This window comes from Onychomys torridus, chromosome 5, assembly GCF_903995425.1.
Source record: "Onychomys torridus chromosome 5, mOncTor1.1, whole genome shotgun sequence".
NCBI classification, from domain to species: Eukaryota; Metazoa; Chordata; class Mammalia; order Rodentia; family Cricetidae; genus Onychomys; species Onychomys torridus.
Window position 1 is genome coordinate 107911995 of NC_050447.1, and position 11646 is coordinate 107923640.

Sequence of the window (11646 nt, forward strand, 5' to 3'; positions counted from 1 at the left end):
AAGAGAAAGGTCAATGCACACCGAGAATCAAAAGGTAACTTGGGCCTTTAATCCCAGCACTCAGGAGGCAGAGCCAGGCAGATCTCTGTGAGTTCAAGGCCAGCCTGGTCTACAGAGTGAGTTCCAGGAAAGGCGCAAAGCTACACAGAGAAACCCTGTCTCGAGAGGAAAAAAAAAGTAACTTGGAGAGTCTGAGTGATGAAGACACTCAGTGTGGCTCATCAGTTATAGCTCATCAGACTGCACAGTGTGGGATCTGATGTGGGGGATGGGGTGTACATGTGTGGGGACAGGATGCCCTGTTCCATGAAGATTCCCCCTCTGCATCCAGGTAGACTAGTAAAACTACCCTCAAGACACAAAGAAAAGCACTAAGGCTGGAGGGACAGTACCTCTTCATTTTTTAATTATTAAATTAAATTTAATTATTTTTGAGTCAGTTTCATGTAGCCTCAGGGCTGAGTTGAACTAGAGATCTAGCTGAGGATGACCTTGAACTTCTGATGCTTCTGACTCCACCTCCTGAGCTCTAGAACTAAAGGCATGCACCACCATGTTAAGGTTATGTGGTGCTGGGTTCCAGGGCTTCCTACATACTAGTTATGCTAGCTAGTTTCTCGGAAAAAAAAAATTTGAACAGATGTCAGAGCATTTTGTGGGAGATGCCCCCATTTGAGGCAGGCTGCTTTGTAAGTAGCCACAATACTTAGCTGCATGTAGAATTTGTGAATGATGAATATGTTGCCACTGGAATCTGGAGAGGACTCACTGTGGACTTGCTTTCCCTTAATGATTGTGTTATACAGGTTACCTTGGCAGAATGTGTCATTAATCTAATGCCACCCCTGTGTCCTGGATGAAGGGGGGGTGTGGGTAAGATATTGCATAGCAGCAAAGCTGTTCAGGTCCCCGTGGTATGCTGTGTCCCTCCAGAGAAGACAGATTGTGCCTGAATGGCTGTTTCAGGAAGCTGTGTACAGAACATACTGGCCAAGTCTATAAATAACCACTTGTGGCTGTGGATGAGATAAGATGGGCAATTTTAATAGTTCTGGGTACTGGAGGCCATAGTAGAAGGAACCACAGGATTAAGTATGCTGTGAGTTCCCAGGAGTTTTCATTTATCTTTGTCCAGGTTCAAGAACTAGCAAAGCAAAAATTGGGTCTACTAAACAGATAAGCAGTGGGAAAGTCATTTCCTTTTAATTAGATGTTAGGTAATAAGCTTTAATTATAAAAGGTCATTTTAATTAACATTGGGCAATATTAACTATTTTAACTGAGAGTCTGTGGGGCCTTGTTATCAAATTAATTTGTAATTGCCAATGAATTAATTTAATTTGCATTTATCATTCATTGTCTTAAGGTTTCTGTGCTCAATATAGGCTATTTTAGGACTCTGGATACTATATAGGTCTATAGGAAAATTGTAATTGAATTTATCATACCTATTTTCCCTCTTTCATATCAATTTTTTGAAGACTATAGGGTGTTAATATTCTGACCTGCCCCCTTGAAATCCCACCCCTTGGGGCTGCCCTGTGTCCTAACATAAAGCCTCTTCTTAAAAAAAAACTCTGCCCCTTCCTCTCTCTCTCCACTCCCATGAGGTCTACACCCCTCGACCCCCCTTCTTTTTCTCTCTTCTCCCCTTCTTTCCTATCTTCTCCCCATCTCTCTATTATAATAAACCGTTACTTCGAGGATGTAGCATGAGGGTTGTGAATGTCCCCCGGCTGCCTGCCACCATGCTTTCCTGGAGTAGGCTGCCTGCCAGCCCACCACTGCATCTGCCCAGCATGTCAGCATGTTTCCCTGCACATTCTGGATACCCTCAGGGTCCCCACATAATGTATTATAACACAAGGGGGCCTCAATGTTTAACTCTTACTAATATTCTCAGGTGTAACTAATATGAGCTCCAATATTAAGTCTATGACATTTTGTCAATGAAGTCCCTCCTCTTTTTCCTTTTGTATTGAACACTGTGTCATTGGGTTCCAAGCCTAGGATCCCTGTATCCACACTGATGCCATCATAAAAGCCATTCTGAAGCTCATTTTCCTACTCCTCACTGGGATAGGCCAATCAGGCTTATTGACCACTGGTCAGTACTGTCTGGCTGATTGTTGTTGTTGTTCATTTGGTTTTTTTTTTTTTTTTTTTTTTTTTGTAGCTATAGCAAAATACCTAACCCTGGGTAATTTATAAAGAATACAAGTATAAAATAATTCATAACAACAAAAAGAGTTGTGATTGACTTTTGCACCAAATTTACAATAGATTTGGTTAAAATCAGCCAAGTAACAAAATTTCATCATCTTAATCAGGACTGTGGCTCACATTATAGGGCATTCTTTCTGGGTTATAACATGGCAGAGAACCTGTATTAGGCCATGTAAATCCAGATAATTTAGTATCTCACAGATCCTGAGGCTCTGAAGCATGATGCTAGAGCTGGGATCTGGCGAAAACCGTGTGGTAAATTGCATCATGATGGGAGCTCATTTGAATGGAACAGATCACATAGTGAGTCAGGAATCCAGAGAGTCATTGGAGTTCTGTGGGATTTATGCCCTTAGTGAGAGGGAGAGAGACAGAGACAGAGACAGAGACAGAGAGATCTCACATTAGGGCTGAGAAGCAGCTGCTGCCAGCTGCATTTGTGAATGACCTAAGCTGATTTGCAATTCCATGGTTATGACTTTACAGATCTATTCAGACTTTTGTGTGTGCAAAGCTCTCTGTGCTGGGTTGGGTTGCAACACTGGTTAGCTGCTTTAATTGGTTGAATTCATAGAAGAATATTTGAAGTTGATTAAGAGATGTTGGTATGTAAATTAATGTAAAGTCTATGTAAATCCATTTTCTAGTGGCAAAGCTAACCCCTATCCCACACTCCACACCCCCACCTCCCTTTTGAAGTCATGGGCTCAAGCCACCCTCTTGTCTCAGCTTCTGGAATCCCTAGAGCCACTGGCATACACCAGTGGGCCATGCTCTACTTGATGCCATTAGGCAGTCTGACACATGCAGCCCAGGAGGCCACAGAGGATCACCTCCCTCCTCATCAGCCTCAGATCCCACCTTCCTTTTCCCCAGTAACACACTGGAGTTTCAAACCTGAGACAAATGGCTGAGGTGCCTATTTTACCTATTAAAGCAGGCCAGCTTGCACACCACACCTTGTACACTGAACACTCCTATCCAGGGGCTTGGTTGCCCTTCCCCCAGAGGCTCTTCCCGGTATAATCCAGACATTTTGGTTGTCTGTCCACTTTGTACCTTTGTCCTCCTGTCTACTATACTTGGTTTCCCTCTCTCCCCTCTGCCACTCTCCCCACGTGGCCCAAATCAGCATAGTTATGTCCACTGTGGACTCTCCCAGATGTCCCTGCCTCCGACTATCTCCCTTTTATCTACAATAAACTTTCTCCTCCACCATACTTAGGAGAGTCCTGGCCTTTCCTTCTTATTTCTTTTCTTTTTTCTTTTCTTTCTTTTTTTTTTTATTCACACACAAGAAAGGGAAGCATCACAGCTGTCCCTCTTTAGAATTCAGAATATCATGTGAAAAGGAGGAGTGTGGGGTATCTGGCCTTTGTTAAGGATCACTGAGGGAAAGCTACTTTCTCCTGCTCAAAAGAATGAGCCCCGAGTTCTCCCTCTGACTCTGGGTGGAAACTTGACTTTATAAAGATCTGGAAGGAGCATGGAAAGAAAGCTCAGTGGGTAGTGTTTGTTGCTGAAGCATGAGGGCCTAAATTAGGATTCCCAGTGCCCATTACTGGGGTGGGAGGGGGGAGACTGGAGGATTCTGGGGTGTACCAAATCAGCCAGTCCAGCTGAATGGGAATCTTTGGGCTCAGAGAGAGAGACCCTGTTTCATAAAATAAGGTGAAGCACAATTGAGAAAGACACAGAATGTCAACCAACAGCCTCCACACGTGCATATATATGAATACACCACACACACTCACACAAACACACACAATGAGTGTACACAAGTGTACAAAGTGGGGGCCACTGTGAAAGAAAGAGTGTGTGAAAAGGTAATAGTGTCTTGATGGTGTTGAAGGTGGCGTGTGCTTTGTGGGAGATCCTGACAAGACCGACTTTTCGCCCTTCTTTCCTGCCCACCTTAGCTGTCTCATACCCAGCTGCAAGTCCTTTTATTTCTTACCAATTGAGTTCCCAACCTTGTTGTTTTAATATTACCACTCCTTGAACCCTAAGGTCTGTTCTGACAGAAACACAAGGAAACACATGTTTGCTGGTGGTACTCCTTAACAAGCTCTTTGCTGCAAGATGAGTAGCATCTCAGGAGAGAGCGTAAGTGACTCAGGGAGCATATCACCTGCTCCTGGTGGAAAACTGACCTATTCTTGTCTCAGGGTCCTTTAGCCAATCTGGAAAAGCCAAAGAATTCAGTCTGATGCACCAAATTGTGGGTGTGAACACACTTTGCTTGCACAGTGTGTGAGTGTGTACACACTCAACCCACACTGGTAAATGAATGCTATTTCACAAAGCAACTGCCCCTATACTGACATATTCAAAGAGTATGCCCTTTAAAGAAGCAGATCAAAAGCTGAGAAAAGGAAGGGATCAGTGGAGGAGAGGGCTGGAAAGTTCATACACTAACAGAAGGAAGTGAAACACACACTGTAGTAGAAACATTATAGCCTCTTCCCTGAAGCCACCAATCTCTAAAAGGAGCAGTGCTTGGCAGCTAAGGGAGGAGGAGGGAATTGATTATAAATGACCAGATGAAGGGGGGAAATCCCAGAAGCAAGTTGCTGCTGTGAGCAGTGAAGGGTACATGGGAGCACTGACTGGAGCACTATTGCAGAACCAGAGAGGACTGTGCAGGTCCTGAGCGAGCTACTTACTGCCTTTCCCCTCTGCCACACTGTCCTCTCGGTCACCTGTCCTCTCGGTCACCTGTCCTCTCTTTTGGCCCATACGAAACTTGGGAAAGATTCAGGGCAACAGCTGCTGACATATTCTAGGGTTCTTGAAATGATACAGTCTAGGGGTCTTGATTGGATTTGTTTTCTCTGCCAGTTAAAGAATTAAAAGGCAGGGAAAATCTGAAGTACAACAGGTAGCAGAAGAGAATTACCAGGCACTGCAGACAGGATCAGCAGCTGAAAGACAGTGTTTATTGGGGGTGAGAAAATAAACACACACAGCAGACATACAGAGAAAAGGTCCTCTGCAAAGCAGAGGGGAGGCTCGGGAAGCCAAACATCCATCTTCCTGTCAAGGGCTAAGGGTTTTAAGGCCTCTGAAAAGTTTTCTTGGTTGGTTGGCCCCAAACTGTTGAATGGCATGTCGTGTCCAGTCTTGAACTTGAACCAGCCCATCAACAGGGGCTTGCTGGTGGGAGGAAAAAAAAAAACAAAAACTGCCAGGCCACCTTAGAAATCCACTATCTTTATTACCTGTCTATGGCCCCTCTCCCTATCTGCTTCCCTACCAGGGAGTCTGCCTAACACCTAGTTTTTTACTGCAACAGAAACTCACAATAGAATTTTGAAGGACTGGAAGCCCTGATTCAGGTGGCACATGGTGGCATAGGTTGATAATCACAACACTCAAGTTTGAGGTCAGCCTGGGCTACCCAGTGAGTTCCATGATAGCCTGTGTTAATCCCAAAGATTTGAAGAGAAAGACCACTGACCCAAGTCATCATGGCCAAATTAATCAAAGTAAACTTTTTTGTTTGCTTGTTTGTTTTTGTTTTTGTTCTTCGAGACAGGGTTTCTCTGTGTAGCTTTGCACCTTTCCTGGAACTCACTCTGTAGACCAGGCTGGCCTCTAACTCACAAAGATCCACCTGCCTCTGCCTCCCAAGTGCTGGGATTAAAGGTGCTTTTTTAAATTCATGTACACAGGCCATCTCTCCTTAAAAGCAGGGTTCAAGAGCCCAGCATTGGATGTGAGGGAGGCAAGGTTTTTATAGCTCAGGGGTAGGGGCTTTCTAAATGGAGGGCTTGGTGGCAAAATAGGATTATAGAAGTAGAACATAAGCATAGCAAGTTGGTCATAATGATCTACTGAAACAAAGACACGATTGCAAAGTGGTGATACCAAGGTAGTCATAACAACAGGTAGTCATAACAAAATATTGAAAGTAAATTGGATTGGGGATTTAGCTCAGTGGTAGAGTGCTTACCTAGCAAGCACAAGGCCCTGGGCTCGATCCTCAGCTAAAAAAACAAAAAGTAAAAACAATGGAAGTGTTGCAAAATGATTATAATAACTTTTTGAAATAAAGATATGTTTTCAGTTTTCTGAAACAGGCACTACAGAACCATCTGTAGTTAAGCTTACAGGTGGGGCATAGCCCAATCCTTGAGAAACAGAGGTTTGATCATAAACAGGAATGAACCTAGTTTGTCTTTACTTAACATGGCTTTTAAGCCTAAGATGGAGGCCGGCTGGTTTATCACCTGAGCTATATAGAATCTGTCTCAGGCACACAGTAACAAAACTATGACAATCAAATCTCTTTTGAGAGATGTCATTTTGAGAACTACTGGTATAAGGAAAGTGGGAGGAAGTCTTCAGAATCACATAAATCGTAACACAGAAATAGACTGTCATGTGCCAGTAAGATTGCTCAGTGGTTAAAGGTGCTTGCTGTCGAGTCGGATGACCTGGGTTTTAACTATGAGTCCCTCATGTTAGAAGAAGTCTTTTACTTCCACATCTATACAGTGGCACATGTGCACAAATAAATAAATAAATGTTAATTTTTAAAGGCCCATAATCCCAAAGATAATTCCATGTGCATAAATAAATAAATAAATAAATAAATAAAAAAATAAATGTTAGTTTTTAAAATGCCCATAATCACAAAGGTAATTCCAGCTACTTGGCTATCTGTTTCACAGTTAGGTGAATCCAAAGAGGCATAATGTAGGCTCACATGTAGTATCCCCAGTTTAACAAATATGCCTCCCTGTAAGTCCCAGAGGGTCTTTAAAATGGATAGATTATATACCATAAAGAAAGAGGCTTTCTTGAATGGAAGAACACATACATCAAAAGAAAAGCTAGAGTTTCCACATCTTATAACAACCTGTGTACCCAAAACAAACTCTTCCTTCTTAAGTTGTTTTGTTTTGTTTTTTCCCAAGCCAGGGTTTTTCTGTGTAGCTTTGGTTATCCTAGAGCTTACTCTGTAGACCAGGTTGGCCTCAAACTCACAGAGATCTTCTTGCCTCTGCCTCCTGAGTGCTGGGATTAAAGGTGTGCACCACTGCCGCCCAGCCTTAAGTTGTTTTGTTAAAGGAATGAGACATTGCTAAGTAACCAACTAGTTAACTAACCAACCAACCAAGTTACTAACCAACCAACCAACCAAGTAACAAGTAACTAACCAACTATCCAACCAACCAAGTAGCTAGCTAACTAACTAACTAACTAACTTCACAGACCTAGATACTGAGTAATTGTATGTGAGTGTGTGTGTGTGTGTGTGTGTGTGTGTGTGTATAGGGAGCAGAAAGCCAAAGAAGTTTATGGTCACAAAAATGTTAAATCTTTCTTGCTAGTCCTGGCTCCCACATTTCAAAAGGTGGTAAGACACTGAGTTTTCAGGCAAGGTATGGCCTCATATTAGGAGCTGAGGAAGAACCTGAAGTACATTTATTATGCTATAAAGGATGTTTGTGTGGAAGGGCAGTTTTTCAATGCTGAGGAGACCAGCTTGTTGTACTAGGATGTAGACAAGTGACCCTAGGTAGCATGGTGGTGTTTGGTTGGCTTAGATATTGTGCCCAGAAGCTTGGAGGAATCTAATTCTATATTTTCTCTAGAAGGAATGGTTTTATAGTCACTAGTTAGCATAAAGAAAGTTCAGAGAACCTCCCTACTGTGAGTAATAAGAATGAATGGCGCTTCAAACTGCTCTCATGTGGGCTCCACTGCCCCCCAGAGCTCTCTGTACCTGTCCTAAGATGCTTTTCCTGGGCTGTCTCTGCCCTTTCTCCATCTATTCACCTAGATTCATCCCTTAAACCTCAGACACTCATGCTCTGGCCATCTCCTGACCACATCCTAGGGCAACTGATGTTAAGTGAGAAATTCATGTCATAACCTACTGTAGTGAGCATCATAGCTTAGCAACACAGAAAAGCAGTGTTTCTCCTGATGTTCATGGCTGACTGGGAGCTTGATGAACTGCCTAGTACCATCTAAGAAGATTGCCTCTGCCTTCCAAGTGCTGGGATGAAAGGCGTGCACCACCACCGCCCGGCTATCTTACTGTTGCTATCATTAAACAGACAATCCAATCCCAGACTTTATGTGAGATGCAAAGGATCAAACAATTCTTATCAATGAAGAGCTGAATTAAAGAGCTGAGCCTATGTTATGGATACACACACTTAATATAAAGCCATAGGATTTATAGTAAATATGAAACAAGAAGAGACAATAGGCCACAATCCTGCAGGCTTCTATGTTTGTGAACTTGTGAGTCTATGATAAAGTGCTGTCAATTAGTGATAAGAACACAGGAAGACAGAGATAGGTGCCAGTTAGATTAAGGGGAGCCTGGCCCTGCCAACCCCTAGTAAGCCAGACTTGGCCATCTATTCTCATCCTCAATAAGTAATAGTGAGGAGTGGAAAGCAGAGATTTAGTGACTGTGGTCATGTTGGACAGAGGAACAAAGAGGTCCAGAACCACCACCCCTTTCCAAGACCATTCTGGCGGGCCTTGACACAGGGAATTTAGGTTCAATTACAGGGTAAGAGGTATGCATAGCTGTGCAAGCTCAGTCAAGGTGTGGTCCTATCTATCATAGTCTCAGATCCAGTCTTTCTTGATGCGGTACTCTGACAACTTGTAAGATGTGTGAAATGTCTTTCTGGGAGACAAGTTTTACCCCCTACTCCCAGCTGATATCAGGTTTCAGTCTTTCTCTTCTCTCCACCTAAGCTGTGCATTTGGGGGTGGCTAGGGGAGTGAGGAGCTCTTGAAGGTCATGGTAGCGGGCACAGGTTCTGCCAGAGACTAAGATGTAAACACACATCTGCAACACACTCTTCACTCCTCGCCTGGCCTCCATGTCAGGACTCTATAGGAGCAGAGCCACCTAGAAGAAATGCATGGAAATCTGCTCAATAAAATCTCTGGAGCCACAAAGAGAACAGGAGAGGAAAGCGGTGACATCAGAAGGTATTTTAGCCTCTGACACCTACACGAGGGACAAAGAGCAAAACAGGTTTAACTTCTAGACAGATGAACACGACTTCACTTCCATAGACACCTGTTTCTATTACCCAGGTGACCACATCGAGCCTTCACAAAATAAATCACAAGCCATACAAGGTCGAACGTAGCTGGAAAAGACACAGCAAGTGCCAGGACTAAGTTCAAATAGGACAGAAAGTTTGGGTTTATCAGATCTATGGTTGAAAATAACCAAGAATAGCATGCTAAGGGTGCTACTGGGAAAAGTGGACAAAACACAGGTCAGGTGGGGGATGGGATGGGTAAAGAGAAGACACTGTAGAAGAACCAAAAGGAAATAGCCCAAATCCCAAACACTCTGACAATCTGAAAATATGGTTTTTGGTGGTGGTTTTTAGAGATGAAGTGTCTTGCTGAAATCCCATGTACTGGCCCCTAATGCTACAGTGTTCAAAGGGTACAGGCCAGGAGCACGTACTGATGTTTTACAACCTCTTGTGTCCTAGGGTAAAGAATTGTACTAGGGACACATGGTTAGAAATAGAAATAGAGACAGTTTATTAAGAAAGGTAACAGTACTCCTGAGAATGAGTACACCAGTGAGCTGAGGGAAAAGCCCACATTCGAAGGCATTGGACCATGAACTACATGACCCTTTTAGGACATTTACACAGCACAGGCCTCTCCCACATTTGCATATTGGGTTGGGGTGGGGGTGAAGATGGGGAGGTGCTTTGATTCAGGTTTGTCTGTTTCAAGTTGGGAAGGGTTTCTGGTCTTTCTCTGCCAACTACTTCTTTCCTGTGCTAACATTGTGTATTTTTTCCAGTCTCTACTTTCCTATTCAATTGACTGGATCTTCATGTCTCTCTGCCTTCAACAATAGATTACTCCAATGATGGATTGAAAACTGTGAACAGACTCTGGAGGGTTGGTGAAACTATAGAAAGCACAGCCTGAGTGGTAGAAGTTACTGGAGGTATGCCCTAGAAAGAATATACTATCATCCTTTCTGCCTCCTCTCGCTTACTCTGATTTCCTTGCCTCCCAGATTTGACCAGCCTCCTCCTCCCCTCTCCTGCTCTTCTAAAATTCTTACCACCATGATGTTCTACCTCACCATGGGCCAAGAAGCAACAGAGAGAAATGAACATATACTTTAACATAGTGAGCCAAAAAAGTATTTCCTATTTAAATTCTTTCCCTCAACTCTTTATCTGTTTATTTTCTGACATTGTTAAGGTGGTAAGCTTGGTTTGGATCTGTATCAAGATTAAAATTTGGCCCAAACCTGCCTCTGGGTGTAACAAACTGTAGCCTTGGTATGTAAATAAACTATAAGCTAATTTAGAAGTATTGTAACAGCTCATTCTCTGCCAATCACAGTAGTCTAGCTCCAGCCAATCATAGGCTGTCAACTGACACACCACGTCCACATAGGGTAAGTACTGACTTTAGCCAAACAGGTTATCTCCTTAAGTCATTTCCTTTCCTCATACTGTAAATATAACCACCACATATGCAAGGAATTTGGGACCAGTTATGCTCTAGAATGTTGCCCCAGAAACTTTCTTGCTCAAATAAACTTCCTTAATTGAACTCATCTCAGATTTGTCTGTAACAATGAGCCTATCAATGGGAAAGGTGGTAAGCTCAAAGACACGTCATTGCAAACATCGACAATCAGAAAGAAGGGGGAAGAAATAGAGGACACAGAGCTAATACTTTAACACCAGAGCGCAATGAAAAGAACATGTAACATATACATCACAGGACTAACAAAAGGCAAGAAATCGACAGAAGTGATGAGCTGTGAGAGTGTGAATATGATTAGAAATGATAACAGCTGAGGACTTTCTACAGTTAATGGTAAGCACCAGACCACAGAGCCTAGAAAACCAAAAATAGAAAGAGATAAAAAGCATAGATATTTAGGCTTGTCCTGAAGAAGCAGAAGAAAACCAAAGAGAAAGGGAAAACCTCAAAAGAAGCCAGAGGTAAAAAGACACATCATCTACAGGGGTTGAGGATAAAAATTACATCAGAATTCTTTTCAGAAACCATGCAAGCAAGGACAAAACCGATTGTTTCAGCCATCTTTCCGTTACTAAGACAAAGGCCTATGACTGTGAATTTACAAAAAAGAAGAGGCCAACCCCAGCTCAGTTGTGGAGGTCCAGCCCTATCAGAGCAGGAATGTGTAACAGAGCAAAGTTCACTTCATAGTGGAAAGGTAAGAGCGGAAGGGAGCGGGGCTCCACAGTCTCCTGAGACTACACCGCCAAGGACCATGATAAATAATCATGCTCACTGTACTATCATCATGCCAGTTATGTTCAGGCTTCATTGTGAGACCAATTACTCAATGAGGAAAGAAACTGAATTATTTTGGGGGTATATTCAAACTAAACTACTTAAAAAAATTTCAAGCTAGAA